At 38.3% G+C, this 16,795-nt stretch overlaps 1 protein-coding gene across 1 annotated transcript in view; it reads left to right on the forward strand.

The window, feature by feature from the left end:
• Positions 1–7,170: 7,170 nt before the first annotated feature.
• The window catches only part of LOC122565296 (A disintegrin and metalloproteinase with thrombospondin motifs 6-like), a 164,630-nt gene continuing 155,005 nt past the window's right edge, over positions 7,171–16,795 (forward strand). Inside the window, exon 1 of the mRNA XM_043721104.2 lies at positions 7,171–7,273. The gene's annotated coding sequence lies outside the window, so the exon portion shown is untranslated. The remainder of the gene's footprint in view (positions 7,274–16,795) is intronic.

Consider the following 16,795-nt stretch of genomic DNA (forward strand, 5'->3'; position numbering starts at 1 on the left):
TGTGTCGCACCTTGGTTGCTCATTTATAGGGAGGATATTATTAAGCTGGAAAGGGTTCAGAAGAGTTTTACTAAGATGTTGGTGGGTATGGAAGGTTTGAGTTATAAAGAAAGGCTGTATAGGCTATGACATTTTTCACTGGAGTTTAGTTGGTGAAAGGCAACCTGATAGAAGCTTATAAAATAATGAGGGATATAGACAGAGTTAATAGTACTTGTCTTTTCCCTAGATGAGGGATTTCAAGACAAGGGGATACATTTTTAAAGTGAAAGTACAGATATTTTAAAAATGACATGGGGGCAATTTTTATACACATGGGGGCAATCATTTTGCATGTGGAATGAACGTCCTGAGGAAATGGTGCATGTGGGCACAATTGCAACACTTAAAAGACATTTGGATAAGTACACAAATAGGAAAGATTTGGAAGGACATGGGCCAGGGGCAGGCAGGTTGGACTAGTTTTGTTTGCGATTACGTTTGGTATGGTCTGGTTGAACCGAAGGGTCTGTTTTCGTGCCATATGACTCGATGACTCTATGAGGAAAAAAAAGCTGTGGAATCAATGGTTTAGATCACTCAACCTAGAGAAAGAAAGTGAAAATGTATATGGAAGAATTCTGAAATTGCATTCCTACTACCATAAGAACTTATTTAGATGGGCATCGAGTATATATTGGCAATAGCAAAATTCACAGGAGAAACAGGAAATCTGCGTAAAGAAGAGGTATTAGTTTTATAGAACAGACAGCAGGATGCCAATGTAATAAAGAGAAAGAGTAGAATCAAAAAGCAATAGAAAGAAATCTGGAGATATCAAAGCAAAATGCGAGAGGTTTAATAGGAGACTGATTGCGGCAGTTGGATGTCTAAGGAATCTTCAGAAAAGGGAGCACCAGGGAAGGAAATAGTTATTAAACCACAGCTGCAGTACAAAGAGAAAATGTTTACTTAGAATGTACTAAGAAGGGAGAGATGGCTCAGGCCAGTCATGAAGAGTTTTATTTTCAAACATTGACAAGGAGAATCAGACCATTTGAGGTTCTGAGTATTTTGTCTCAAAAAGCAAGGTATTCTCTTATGCTTCCAATCCAGAAGATAAAGCAATAAAGATATTGAGGCACACTGGAGCAGGTCAGTCACTGATGATGGTTGATGGTATTATTATCTTCTTGAGTGGTTCATGAAGAAGAAAATATTAATTGGAAGTATACATGGAGGTTACAAACCAGTCTCCTTATGCAGATTTGCGTTAAAGAGTGACTTAGTAAGTGGAGAATTTCGTAGTGGGAGTAGGGAAACTAACTCCTGTGGAAAATTTGATTTTATTGTGAGAAACGATTTGGCAGGTTCAAGGATATCAACTTCTAGATTGAGAAGTCGTAGTTTTAGGCAAGGGGGTGGTAGATTTAAAACAGATGAGGAGAAATTACTTCTCTCGAAGGGTTGTAAATCTGTGGGATTCACTTCCCCAGAGTGCAGTGTATGTCAGAACATTGAATAAATTCAAGGAGATAGACTATCATTTAATGAGTAGTGGGTTAAAGGTTTATAGGAAGCTTGAGTTCCATCTGAGTATTGTAATGAAATTTTTACAAGTGTCTCATGAAGTTCCAACGGCAGATCACAGGTATTAGGAAAACAGACTGAAATATTAAAACATCTTTATTGGTCAGGATTCCATAAAGATGTGTGTGGTAGTGGAGAAACCCTAGCCCTCAATTAAACCTTTAATTCCAATACCAGCTTTTGAAGAAACATTTAGCAGGAACATAATCGATGGTGTAGGTCCTCACCTAAAACCAGGAATGTTAATCTGTACATTTTAATTAGTATGGATGTTTTCACAAGATTTCCTGAAGAAGTGGAACTTTAGGAAAAGTTGCTACAAAAATGGTAGTGGAAAAGTTGGTTCACAAGACATGGATTACCGAAAGAAATACAATTAATCAACGTTCAATTATTAAGTTGCAAATATTTAAAGAAATGATTACTAATTTGGGAATAAAGCAATTTGCATCTTTGTTCATCACCCACAATCTCAACAAACATTGGAAAAATGGCATCAAACTTTGAAGGGCATTATTGGAGTTTATTGCCAAAAATGTCCTAATGACTGTAATAAGAGAATTCCATTTTTACTGGTTGCCATCAGGGACAGTCCTTTTGACCCAATATATGAACATGAGGTCAGAGGACAATTTAAATTGAATTATTTAAATAAAAATTGCTAAGTGCAAAATTCAAAGATTATGATTCGAGCTGATATCTCATTTTTCAGAGTGAAACTAGCCAAAGCATGTGAGATGGCTAAAAAAAATTTGAAGGGTACTCAGCAAACATGAAAACTAGATATAATAAAAAGGCCAAGGTGCAACATTTTTGTTGCTAGGGAAAAGGAGCTGGTGTTGTTACCTGCCTCTGGGGAGCACATAAAAGCAAGGCTTGCCCTGCTCGATCAATTCTATTGTGAGTACTCAAGTCAGGAGAAAGAATCATTGAGTATGGCAGGTGAACATGTTCAAGGGATCATGACCAGATGAAAAGTGTACTTAGAGTAGTGAAAGACATAGAGAGTGAAACAGAAAAACCAGAACAATCAGAGAATTAATTAGGAACTGAAAATGTGAATGTTGACCCTCCAATAATCAGATTGGACAATTGGAAAGTGCTTAAAAGTTGAGATAGGAACATGGTTAATCTTCCAAAAATCTATCAAAATGACCTATGCAGGAATTATGGAATTATCAATTTATTTGTGTGGGTAAACTGGGAGAATTTTTTTTGTGACGTATTATGTTAATGTGGGAACTGTCTTAGCTGCAAAACAACATTCATTTGGACGTGAGGTTAGCTCACGTGAGAGAAGATTTTTTTTGAAAATGGACAATGACATGATTGCACAGAATCATATTAGCTGGAGCTCACCTATCATGGTGGCATTCAAGCAGTCTATTGCAAAATTTCTATATTAATTATCACAATGTCAACATGGTAACAAAAGCAGACTCATATGCTATCCAGGATTGGAGTAATGCATTGAACAAATTAGACACACGTGATTCATCACAAAAAATGACCTCCTAAAAGGTTATCAGTAAGTTCCATTGACTAATTGAGCCAATCAAATACTATTTTAAGACCAGGTTGACTTTGTCAATGCAAAGTCATGCTGTTTAGAACAGAAAAAGCATCAGCACATCCCAACAATTCTTTTAGGTTTTAGCCAAACCTTGGGAAGAACATGTATATTATTTGACTGAATGGTTTGATTATGTACAAAAAGCCAGTTTGGTTATGAACCTGATTCGAAGTAAATTTGTCAAAGCAAAAGTGATTTATTTGGACCACAGTATAATACAGGGTCAAGTTGCTTTTTTTGATGTGAAGATAAAATCTATTTTGGATTTTCACGTGCCCAGGACAATTGTGAAATTTTGCATTATGTTGTCATCAGTGGATTTTATTGCATGCTTATCTTGAACTTCAGCGCTCTCATTGCACTATTAATGATTTTGTTGAAGTAAAGCAGAAAATTTGAGTGGATGCACGAGGGTCAGAGGGACTTTGAAAAACTTGACAATAATGCTGACAACCACACTGCTTTTGGCACTGCTGGCTCCAGCTGTTAATGCCAGTGACATTGGTAAGGGTGCTGTTTGGCAAACTTGGCATTGAAGGCAGCTAACCATATGTCAGTAAGATTATTCAACAATTGAGAAGGAGACATTGGGTCTTATACGTATATATTGCCAACAGCATGGAAGAAACTGTTATTTATACAGATGACAATCATTTGATTCTCTTGTAAAATGTTTAAGACAACGGTTTACCATTGTGGGGTCGCACAGTCGCTCAGTGGTTAGCTCTGTTGCCTCACAGTACCAGGGACCTAGGTTCGGTTGCAGCCTCGGGTGACTATCTGATGGAGTTTGTACATTTCTTCCTGAGTTTGCATGGGTTTTCTCAGAGTGCACCAGTTTCCTCCCACAATCCAAAGCTGTGCAGGTTAGGTGAATTGGCCGTGCTAAATTGCCTATAATATTCAGGGATGTGTAGGTTAGGTACGTTAGTCATAGGTAAATGTAGAGTATTAGGGTAGGTGAATGGGTCTGCGTGGGTTACTCTTTGGAGGGTCAGTGAGGACTTGTTGGGCCAAATGGCCGGTTTCCACACTGCAGGGATTCCATTATTGTTTTGGTTTTTCTTGATTCTCCAACTGTTAATTGGAAAACCATTCATGTGCCTTGAAAGAAAATGTTGTACTAAATACTTTATTAAGAGTATATTTGAAGCACACAGAGTGAAATGCCCATTGACTTATGTAAGATAATTGCATTGCAACTCATTATATGCTTAAAATCAACATTTTATTACTACTAATGTGATATAAAAATAGTGCTAAGGCATTGTTGATGGGTAATGAAAATTCTTCCTCAAGATACATTTTCACTTTTCTTTGGGCTAGGTGTGACTTTTATAAATATAGATATATTAATATAATAATTTATTTTAGATTTTTGTTTTGAAATAATGGACTGTGAGTTTTGATCTATATGTAATGAGGGGGGTTTAATGATTTACTTGTTGTTATTTCCTGAACCCTAATTTGTTAAAAACCAGTATGAGAGAAAGAGTCCCTGGAATGCTAATGGGACTTGTTTTCATCGTGACAGGTTTACAATCAGACAGAGTAAATTTGGAGAAGCATTAGGTTGCTTTCTGTTTAGAAGAATTGGGAATTGATTTTTTTTCTTTTGCTTATAGGAAACATCCATATCTTGGAAAGCTCTTGGTCAGTTTCCAAAAGGTTGATTGTAAGGAACACTTTCACTCCAAGAGAAAGTAGTCCAAAACAGTTAGGAAACAGTTAGGATGTTTCCTCAGTATAAAGATTTTTTGTTTGATATTCCAGACCAGAATTCAGAGTCTTAGAGTCATAGAGTTATACAGTACAGAAACAGTACGATCCAACTTGTCCATGCTGACCAGATATCCCAATATAACCTAGTCCCATTTGCCACTATTCGGCCCATCTCTTTCTAAATTCTTCCTATTCCTACAGTCATTAATTTTTGTTTGACCAACTGGCAGGAATCAAATTAAGAAGCTGAGCCAGTTCGTTCCGCCTCACCCAGGAGTATAACCATTTCGAAGTATTCATTTGGAATTGTAACCAACTGAAGACATTCACACATGGACTATAGAGTTTTCGAGTCAAAGAGATGAAGAGCGCAGAAACAAACCCTTTGCTCTAACTCATCCATGTCAACCAGATATCTTAAATTAATCTAGTCTCATTTGCCAGCATTTGGCCCATATCCTTCTAAACCCTTCATATTCATATACCCATCCAATATATCACCCAATTCCATAAGCCCTTATTTTGCCTACTTTCCTTGTGTGGCACCTTATTTAATGTCTTCTGAAAATCAAGGTATATTACACCCACTATTTTCACTTTATCTCCCCTATTAGTTACATCCTCAATAATTCTAATAAATTTGTCAAGATATTGTAAAACCACAGTAACTTGTGTTTCAATGAATGACCACAATATTAAAGATAAACAAAACAAAATGTGATCCATCTAGTCACATTTCAGTCTGGGAACTGACTTGTCTGGTAGTAGTATCAGCTGGGATCAGAAAAGAAGTCATTATTAATGCTCTATTCTAACAAAACAACTATAAGTATTAGCAATCAAAGCCTAAGTAAGCAGTTCACAATAGAATAGGTGCAGTTGTTACTATTTGAATGACAAGTCTCACCTGAAATAAACCATTGAAAACCACTAAAAATAAACCATTGAAATAAACCATTGAAAAGTCCCAGTTTATTTTTGGGGTGAAATAAAATTAGGTAAACTCAAGTGCTTTTGGAATGAGACAGTTCACCTCTAATCTCAACTCAGTAACTTATTGTGCAAATAGGCAAATCTGAAAACTGAGGCAGGCTCAACATGTACAACAAGTCTCTTCGATTCTTCTCTGACACAAAAAGTCCAGTCTTTTTAGGAATAGCTGAGACCTAAAAGAAAGAATATGATGGAAAGCATTAAATGACACAAGGAGCTATCCAAGCTATACACTGAAATCATGTTAAAGTTAAAGCTGAGAATTTCTGATTTTGTTTGACATTTTGCTTTGGAGATTAGCAACTTCAGTTATTGAGAACTGGCAGAGGGAAGCATGGGGAAATTAAACGGAGATAATGGCGCTGTCACAGAGTCATTGATCAGATTAATATTAGCAGTTTTATCAGGTCTCCACCTATAGGCATTACAGTAGAATAGCAAAGAACCGGAGATGTTAACATTGTAATTTCAATGGCAAACATTGAATGATTTTAATGGAGCAGGATTAATCGGGGGTTCTTTATAAAGAACTTGTGAAGAATTGTTCACTGCAAAACTGCAGGACAAAATAAGTAAACCCAGAAGTATATACTCTTTCTTAATTCAGAATACACATCAAACGTATGACCTTCGGAAAGCTCCTGACGTAGCCTTATTATTGCAGCTTCCATTATGAATCGAATCCATTTGCAGCTTTACATGCACGTGAAAAATCCCAGGAGGACACAAAAGCGTACTGTCAACCGTTCTTTAATCAAGGTAGCTAAACCGGATTATCGGACCATGAGCTGTGTTGTACTTCGGGAATCCTGATGCGTGCCTATGGGTCACCACATCTGTATTTTCACCTAATCGAACTGTTCAGAGATGATATTCCACACGTGTAGAGCAGACTTGAACCCAGACCTCCTGGCTCTGGGGTAAGGTGACTACCACAAGGGACCCTAGCCACAGCTCCTACAATGACAGCACTCGCTCAAATTTCTTCATTGGTTGTCTCGGAACACGCTGAGATACCCTGAAACCTGCTCTTGCCAGGTATCCCTCAATGAAAGGGTGCGGGGTAAAAATAACGTTGAAGTAATTGGTAAGATATTACCAAGTGGGCGAGTCACCTACAAATGGGGTAAAAAGTGAAGTTTTTTTAATGTTGGTCTCATGACGTCATTACGTTAAATATAGTTTATTTAAAGAAGTTGTCAGGGATTAAGGATGTGAACGAAAGATTTCCACACTAGGCGGACCCCTCCATCGCTGCTCACTGCTTCAGCTGGCGTGCTCCATGGAGAGCGAGTCTCTGCAAATCGTCAGTGTGTGAGCTAGCGGTAGAGCAGTTCAAACCTCAGAAACTTGACAAACCTGAAGAGAAGCTTCAAACAAATACTTGGACTGGAAGAAACAAGAGACGCCAAAAAGGTGGAGTGTGTCGTGCTATCCAGTTAAATCTCTTAATATTTATTCATGTCAGAATATTATAGGGTCAGTTCATAACTGCAGTTTGCAGAAAGGTAACTTGCTATTTTTCTGAAAGTCGGCGTCGTGACACTTACTGAAATGTGTCTGTTTTTCAAACTAGCCTTAGATGCTGTCAGATGAATAGAGAATTAATACTCTTCATTTCCAAAGTTGGAATTCAGGTGACTTTTAAGAATGGAGCTTTGCAGCACATCTGCCTGTTCCTACTGTTTGTACCTATTAGGTTAGGGCCAGCATTGTGCTACAATAGTTCTTTTCATGAATTCTCAAAGTCAATCGGAGCTCGTTGAAAAAAAAGCAAAAAAAAACTAAATAGACCAGTATTCACTTTTTTTTTTGTAATTCTGCAAATGCGTTCAGGCAACCGGCAAGTACTTCAGTGGCAGAAAGCCATGTAGTCTGGGTCACGTTTAACTTGTGCCAAGCGCTTCATACTCCTGTCTGGGAATAGGTCGAAGAGTTTTTTTTTTAACTTTTATATATTATAGCATGAAACTACTACCGAAATATTCCTAAGGAGCTATTCATACAATTTAACTGGAGACCTGGAAGATAATTCTTCAATGTAGGTTGAAAATAAAGATTTACAAATCTCAGTCTGAAAGTTTAAGCAAACATTGATGTGATTATTAGATGTACCTAAATGTATAAAACAGCAATGTTTCAGGTATATAATATTTTCTCCACCTAATACTTCTAGATATACATATAGTTCTATTAAATGTAAAATTGCATAAGAAAAAAGAACATTTTTTAAAGTACAGGTTCCATAACTAAATATCTTTAGTTGAGTTTTGCAGCATTATGTTTAGGTATGCTTTCTACAGTAACTATTAAAGCAAATTATTATATGTAAAAATCACTACACATCTTTATAAAAATACTAAAAAGAAATTGCTCAATTTCCACTTCATTTTCTAGGAGGCCTCTTGGAACTTGCCTTTTCAGACAAATTATTTCTCCATCTGCTCCCCATTACCTTCAGATACAGCTGGCTGCCAGCCACCAGCTGGGACTTAACACAGTTTTGTCTGTAAATGTGTTGTTCCAAGTTATTTACCATTATGATAATTTTTCTTCAGGTCTCTTCAGTGTCTGCTTTTGCTTTTTAGTTATATAAACATGATTTCTAAATATAATTCAGAAATGTGCTTGACAAGGTTTTTCTAAAGCTTGTTTTTTGTGGAGATGAGATACATAAGTAATGGCAAGTTCATCTCTGACTGCCTGTAACAGTTACCAGCAGTTCTGGAAAGGAGATGTCTAGGGGGGTCTATGCTTCTGACTTTGTGGCAAAATGCTCATAACAAAAGGTTATTCAAGGTGTCAGTCTTCGAATGCAGCCAAGGCTACATACATTACAGTACATCCACAATTTCACTCAAGAGAAAGATATTCAGTTAACTTGGGCCAAATTAAATTACTCTTTTAATTTATGCTCAGATCATTACCACCATAAAGATCTACCTTTTAACTGCATACTTAGCAACTAAGATTGAGCGCTCCTTCACAATTGCAGTTTTTAACATAATCTGCAATGAAGTGTGTTTCAGAATATATATAGTACATAGCTTAATTTTAATTGTGAAATCCTTAATTTCTATGAATTTTATCTATATGCCAGAGTCCTTGGATGAAAAAGTGATTTTATGTCTATGCAAAATTCTCATCTCCCATGAATGTAAGCTAATTAGCTTTCCCCAGAAGCAACTAACTTCAGTTTAAGATATCATGAGCTATAATTTATTAATTTCATAAAAGAAGACATGAGTAATATGGCATATAAAGTTGGAAAAAAAGCTAATGAATTACTTCTAGTTTGGTGCTGCTCTGGGATTTCCTAAATCCCCCCAAAATGTACTAATGAACAAAAGTGAGAGGCAGAGCTGATCTTTGTCCATGGGATGAATAAATTATGAATTCAAACAGTGTTTTGTAAACTGCAGCCAAATCAAAGAGAAATGCTACATCAGAGCTGTAATTAATGAATTCAGCAAGGGAATATACTTTCCTGCATTGGTACAGCAGTGACATAAGTGACCAGCACATAGAAGGTTTCTTTTTGGCAGAAGCCATGAATATAGTGGCCTTTGTAGTTACATCAAGTGGAGTGGAAGGAGGCAGTGACCTAGGAAAGCAAAGGTATAAGACTTGCACCAGGTATTGCACTAAACAGAAGATTAGCATAACAGGATCAGATAGCAGGGCATGAGGCTAACGGTCAGTCTTGCAAAAGCAAATATAAGAACTAAGTGCAAGAGTAGCTAATTCAGCCCCTCGAGCCTGCTCCACATGACTGAAATGTACCACTTTGTCAGCAATCGATATCAGAGTGCCAATGAACTTAATGCTAAGGTGACAGGGTTTTCAGGAACCATCACAGCATGATGCTAGGATCATCTTTGCCTAATACAGAATGAAAGAATCATAGTTGAATTAGATTTATTTCATAATGTAGCAATAGGATCCATAAATTTAACATGCTTCTCTTGTGTGCTATTATTGTTTTGTTTTAACTTATGTACTTTGTACAAAATGAAGCCCAAATTACAGTAGTCATACTAAGAGTTAACTGACAAAGGAGACAGTATTGTATCTCAAACTCACCTTGAAATACATGTCAGTGATCTGCTTTTCTATGTACAGTCATTGTAAGCTCAGGACAAGTGCTACATGTTGAAACCAAATTACTGCTGACATTGGTTCCAGTTAGCAGCCTCAATGGTCCAAGGGACATGATCACTGTAGGAGGACATCCCTTGCTGAGCTCCATAAACATGTGTGATCTTAGTGTGGTGGTAATGTGTTAGGTGTCAGGAACTTAACTTCATAGTTGCCCATAAATATTCTCCAAACAGATGAAACTAACTGGAATTTTATCTTTATGTTTATAAACCCTGCAGCTAAAACATTTGTAAGAGATGCTGCCATTGTGCCTTTATTGCACATATCCGAGCCGGTCATAGCAGGGATATTGCTACTTTGTCAGTGCTAGACAACAATGTCGATTCATTATTCTCAGCATCATACGTGAGGGTGGCAACTTAAATCTGGGTATTAATCTGACCATTATCCTTCACTGTGAACAGAAAGGGAAACAATACATCAATATAATTTCTCTACTTCAACAGCTTGCACATAATGTTTGGTGTGAACTACTGAGCCCAATATTAACTACCACCACTTACAATTGCTTACCAGGTTCATTTTTAAAGGCGGGGGGAAGAAGGCTTGGGTTTGTGTGGAGTTATATCCCCAAAAGTGGCATTGGCTCACAACGGAAAAATCATTCCTCCCTTTTCTTTCATTATCTTTACTACTACCCCTCAAAGTTCTGACTTCTCAAATGCAAGTGGTCTGGCTTTTTCACAATTTTTTTCCAGAATGCACTGTACTCAGACTTGGAAGAATAGATCTTTGCTTGTGGATTCTTGACTTTGTTCTGATCCATGGATCATTTCTCCATTGGAGGATCTTCTTTTGTTCAGATTTTTTTATGAACAATACCATTCGTTGTAGAACTTGCTGTTAGTCCATTTCTTTCTCTGTTTCTCTGAACAGCGGCACAGTGGTTAGCACTGCTGCCTCACAGCGCCAGAGACCTGGGTTCAATTCCCGCCTCAGGCAACTGTCTGTGCGGAGTTTGCACATTCTCCCTGTGTCTGCGTGGGTTTCCTCCGGGTGCTCCGGTTTTCTCCAACAGTCCAAAGATGTGCAGGTTAGGTGTATTGGCCACGCTAAATTGCCCGTAGTGTTAGGTGAAGGGGTAAATGTAGGAGAATGGGTCTGGGTGGGTTGCTCTTTGGTGTGGACTTGTTGGGCCGTAGGGCCTGTTTCCATGCTGTAAGTAATATTGTATTCATTGGAGTTTAGAAGATTAAGGGGAGATCTAATAGAAACTTACAAGATAATACATGGCTTGAAGAGGGTGGACACTAGGAAATTGTTTCTGTTAGGCGAGGAGACAAGGACCCGTGGACACAGCCTTAGAATTAGAGGGAGTAAATTCAGAACAGAAATGCGGAGACATTTCTTCAGCCAGAGAGTGGTGGGCCTGTGGAATTCATTGCCACAGAGTGCAGTGGAGGCTGGGACGCTAAAAGTCTTCAAGGCAGAGATTGATAAATTCTTGATGTCACAAGGAATTAAGGGCTACGGGGAGAATGCGGATAAGTGGAGTTGAAATGCCCATCAGCCATGATTGAATGGCGGAGTGGACTCGATGGGCCGAATGGCCTTACTTCCGCTCCTATGTCTTATGGTCTTATGGTTTTATGAAACAATGGGCTGAATTTTCCCATTTTCAGTTAGTTTTATGGAGTGTGATTCATGGTGCCCAATCTACCATGGCTCCCAACAACTTTTCCCTGTAATCTTCCACTCATCTCAACTCTTTGGCACCAGACTCATGGAATCAAGTAGCCCCGAGAGGTGGAATTGTTTGCTGCTGCTGGAACTTCCAACATTCACACTGCTGCCACTATATTTGAAGCCTAATCATATTTGACTTCAGACACTGCAAGTCAGGGGCTGACCCTCACACTGGGGTGCTCAACCTTTATCACCAAGGACTTGTCAAAATTCACTCCCTACTTTGTGGATGGGGGCATGCATGTGCTAATGGCCAGGATGGTGCAGAGGACGGCAGTTCTTTTTCCAGCAGATTTCCAAAGGAGTCCAGATCAAACCAACCTTGACCCACATAGCAGCCCAGGTCAGTGCTGTGACCCAGATTAAAACAAACAGTTATGCAGGAAGAATGTTAATAACATTCTGTACCCTGGAAGGATAGGTACCACCATTTTCTCTCTCCTCCCTCATATGCTTAGGGTTACCACTCACTGTAACTCTGCCACCGCAAACTCAGCTGAACAAGGCTCATACTACAACTCTCACTGTTGCATCATCATAGTCGCTCATGGCTCTCGCCAACCTCATCCATCCAAACTACTAGTCTTGCTGTGCTGTGTGTTCACCTTAGGGGAAATGTCATCAGATCCCTCCCTCCTAAATCACCAATAACTGTTCTTTCATCCACTTTCAGCATACCCTGTCCCTTCCTACAACATATTTTGGGGAATAAAATGGCCCAGCCTTCAGACTGATTTCTCCACAGCACCCCAACGGATCGACCTTAATCCCAGTCTGGTAGCTCTTGACTTAGAGGACTGATGTGGCTAAAGCTCCAGAATTGTAAGAACACAGATGTCTAGACTCTGGTAGGATTGAGTGCCTGAGTGACTGTAGCCAATTCTTTGGACTGGAATAGGACTGACCTACTGCAGCAATACCTACAGACTGATCATAGTTACCCCTGAACCCACTAAGTACTGCTTCCATTATACTTTAACAAATACCCATTTGCTTGAATCACAAGCAGTGTGCTTGCTGCATAAGCAGTTGGCTCCTGCAGTGTACGTGTGACATTGATCAGGCACAGTGTCATTCAGCATCAGTTGTTCAGTGCTACCCATGGTCAGAGGCTGCCTGTTTCTTCCTCTGTGCTACAGTACAAAGCAACCATGGAGATGACCATCCTCCAAGTCATTCATTGACTTAGTGTTGACAAGAAGTCAAGCTAAGAATCATTAGCTGCATTGCTTAGCTGCGTGAGACATGTGTATGTATCCATGTGCTCAGTGATGTGGCAAAGGCATGGAAGTCCTAGATGTTCCTGAGCTCCAAATTAAAGTCTGAAAGGCTGAAGTTGTATTTGAGTTTGACTGGGAGCAAATATGTAGGGTCTAGCAGTTTGGGCATGCTGCCTTGCATGGATGAAAGGTCGGGTAAGGACATTGTATGAATACAGAGTTGGATGAACACTGGAGCAAGCTGCAACTACCAGGTACCCATTCTGATTCACAAGTCTGAGAATCTGCACTGTCTGGTTTCTCAGGGAAGGTGAGGGGAATTGGGTGATATAGAAATGCAGTAAGTTGAGGGTTTAATGAAGTACCAATGCATGGAAAAAGATAGTTACTCTCCAACAGCGAGATTCTGAAGTCACCATTTAAAACTTGAGAAAAATTAGTCATTTTTCTTTTTTCTTGATGTCGAGGTTCCTTTTTTTTCATTCTTAGGGTATTTTCTTGACTTTCTCAGCATTTCCCATTACCCTCCAGAGAGCAATAAATTCCACTATGTCTTGCACTTGCATATCTTCTGGAAGTAACCCACAGTTTTACAAAGGTCCTTTGTTACGGCAGGACACTGTCTGTACCTGTAAGGCCTTGTTGGTCCACAGCACTGACACTGTCCTTTGCACATGGTATTTGGTTTACTTTGGGTTTGTCTCTTGAGGGTGTACATACTTTTAAAAACTAAGAAGACTCCATTTATGTTCTGAGGTAACAGAGATTTTCTCCTCTCAGGATGTGTCAGTGTCTTTCTAGTTTCTGTTTCTAGCACAATTTTGATTGCTTTCTGCAGCTTTAGGTTTTTTCTGGACTGTAATAAATCTGGCTTTTCATCAACAAAACCACTAGCAATTCTGTCTCTTACAAATTCTGGTTTCAATATTTCATAGGAACAATTTTTCACTAATCCGAAAAGTCATGAATTAGATGTTCATGGATTCCCTTTGAAGGTGAATTCTTCTGTTAAATCTTACTTGTTCAAGAATTTTATTTGTTCTCAAATTGAAATTATTCTGAAAGACATTTAGAACGTCATTAAACGTATCTGTGCTCTGTTAAATATGTTTTTAACTAATAACATCATTTGAAGTAGAATCAATTGAAAACAGTAGTATGTTGACTTGTCCTGCTTCAACTTTAGTGTTAAAGTCTGAAGCAAATCTGTGTCTTAAGAACTGTCTTCACTAAGAAGTCTAATCTTTTATCATGCATAGTCCATCTTTGACCTTGATTTCTTGAGGACTTGTTATTATGTCCTTTTCTATTTCTTTTCAATGTGCTTATTAATTCTTTTTGCTATGAAACCATGTTAAATTTGTATCATTTCAAAACTCTTTATAATCTGCTGTTATTGGTGATATTCTTGTATTCATCAATGCTGTTTTACGTTTAATTATGGTGGGGCTTGCTCAACTCTGCAGTGTTTGATTTATTTGCCAGTCCTTTCAAAACCTGTATTGCTGTTCTGCTGTACTAAATTATTCAATAGAGCTTTAAATTGTATTACCGGCTGTTTTGTAATGATTAACTGTTTTTAAACATTCAACATTCTATTTCTTTGCAATATTGTTTCCTTGTACTGCATACTGGATTTTCCACTGTTTTCTAGATTTTCATATTCTGTAGCCAAGGTGTTGAGTGCTCCTGGTCCTGGGGAGGAAATAGATATTATTGCACTTTTTCCAATTTAAAACACTAAGCATTTTCTTCCAGAAATCATTTTTAAATGAGGTCCCTCAGCTGTGGCTTTTATAAACCTTCCTATCAAGTTGTTGTTTAAGTATTGAATGATTGAATACAGCAATAGATTGACTTGTCCTGCTTCAGCTTTAGTGTTTCAGTTTGAAGTAAATCTGTATCTTAAGAACTGTCTCCATCTGGAAGCCAATTCTGTATCACATATAGTCCATTTTTCTCCCTGATTCCTTGAGGAATTATTACTATGTCCCATTCCATTTGTCTTCAATGTGGCAACTCCAGTTGTTTTAAAGCTTTAGTTATTTTCTATATTTTCTTCCTTTGAGAGGTTCTCTTACAAGATTGCTTTGAATTTGTTCTTAAGCTTATTCACTTCTTTAAGAACTCATTTGTTAAGTAAGGCTTCGCAATTCTGTAGTCGAAATTACTTCTCTTACCTTTTTACTGTCCTTTGCAGTTATGCCTCATGGAGACAATGCTCAGTCGTGGTGATGCTCCAAGTGAGAACTGTCTTTTATACATGCCTTCTCTTTCTGATCTTTGTGTTGTTTTCATAAAGTCATCCCTCTTTCCTTAGGAAGATTTAATTTTACTCCCAGATTCATTTCTTATTTCTGAGCTAATGTTTACTGTATTTTTAAAATGTAGTGGGCTTTTTCTCTTTTCTAAGCCAGTATTGACCTTCTTAACAGCGTCTCAGTGAAGGTTTATCTTTGGAGTGCTGAGTTTGTGCTGTTGCTGCTTCCATAACTGCTGTTTTCTCTCTCTCCCTCTGTCAGTAATTATATTTCTGTTGCTGATTGTCTTCTTAAAGCAATAATGCTCTTAAAGTGGTAAATTACCTTGCCTTCAAAAAAATCTTTCTTGCTCTGGATTTTTCTCATGGTGGGATCTCTGCATGGAATTTAAATCTCCACTGTTGCCTATCATGTTGCAATGCTGGCATTTTGTCGTATCGTCCATCTCTACTAATATGTGACACAAGGTAAGGGTTGTTGAGGTAATTAGGCCCCACCAATTCTTCTTTGACAATACTTTGTCTAGAGCCTGTCTAATTATCGTTATAAAGAATAGACCATCGATGAATCTAAACAAAAGAGACACTTGTCTCAGGTAGATATGATTTACATTACTAGCCAGGCATAATTAGCAAGGACTCTTGAGATCTCTACAGATACATCTGCTCCCAATGAAGATTAGTGTAGAAACCTTTGATTCTACCCAAAGACTGTGTAACATCTTAAGATTGAGTAGAACTAATAAAATTCAACATTTACTCTTTCAGAACTCTTGCCTTACAGATGTGAGAATACAATAAGATGAGGGTGAGTGTGAGAATTGTGTTCAGAAGGGGATTTCAGGATCCCGGAGAGAGGAATAAATGCAGCTGCAAGATGTATTGAGCTGGAGAGGATTCAGCAGGAGATTGCAGGGAAAGTCAGAGTATGGGACTAGATACATGAAAGTTTTATGGCACTCTCCTTTCCTTCCATCCTGAGTTCCTGGATTCTCTTGGCATACAGTCCCCAATTTGGAGAGAACATCCTTCAGCTCTTAATTTCCTGACTCACTTCCATCTCCATCAACTGGATGGAGAGACAGCAACCCCTTAGATTCCACTGAGAGGATGGCTGTTGACTGAAACATTTACAGGCAGACAAGTTATTCCAACCCATGCCAGGATTCATTTGATTATAAGTCTGTTTTTTGTCAGATCCATGATGCGCCCAGCCCACTCTTCCTGGTTGAAAAACCAGAAAGCAGGATGTTAGTGCTATGACTTAGTGAAATCCCTGGCAAAGTACATAATTGGGCTGTGAGAGTCACCAAAGATCATTTTAGTTTTCAAATTGCACTTATTTCTTCTTCTGTAATATGCATACAAATGTTCAGCTTCAGTTGGCCCCTCAGTGAGTTAATATGTAGTACACATCATTGGATAGCTAACAATTCATTACCACAGATTTGGACTTATTTCAAAACTTAGCAGGTCCACATTCGCATGCTCCCAGACACATCTATTAGAGCTGATTAAAGGACCATTATAATTCCACATTTACAACTCTGCACATTAGCTTTACAGGATCTATAGCCAGAGCATCTGCTCTCTTAAGATCTGCAAGCATCA

The sequence above is a fragment of the Chiloscyllium plagiosum genome, unplaced genomic scaffold, assembly GCF_037043375.1.
Source record: "Chiloscyllium plagiosum isolate Xiang-an unplaced genomic scaffold, Cpla_swu_hap1 HiC_scaffold_28, whole genome shotgun sequence".
Taxonomy (NCBI): domain Eukaryota; kingdom Metazoa; phylum Chordata; class Chondrichthyes; order Orectolobiformes; family Hemiscylliidae; genus Chiloscyllium; species Chiloscyllium plagiosum.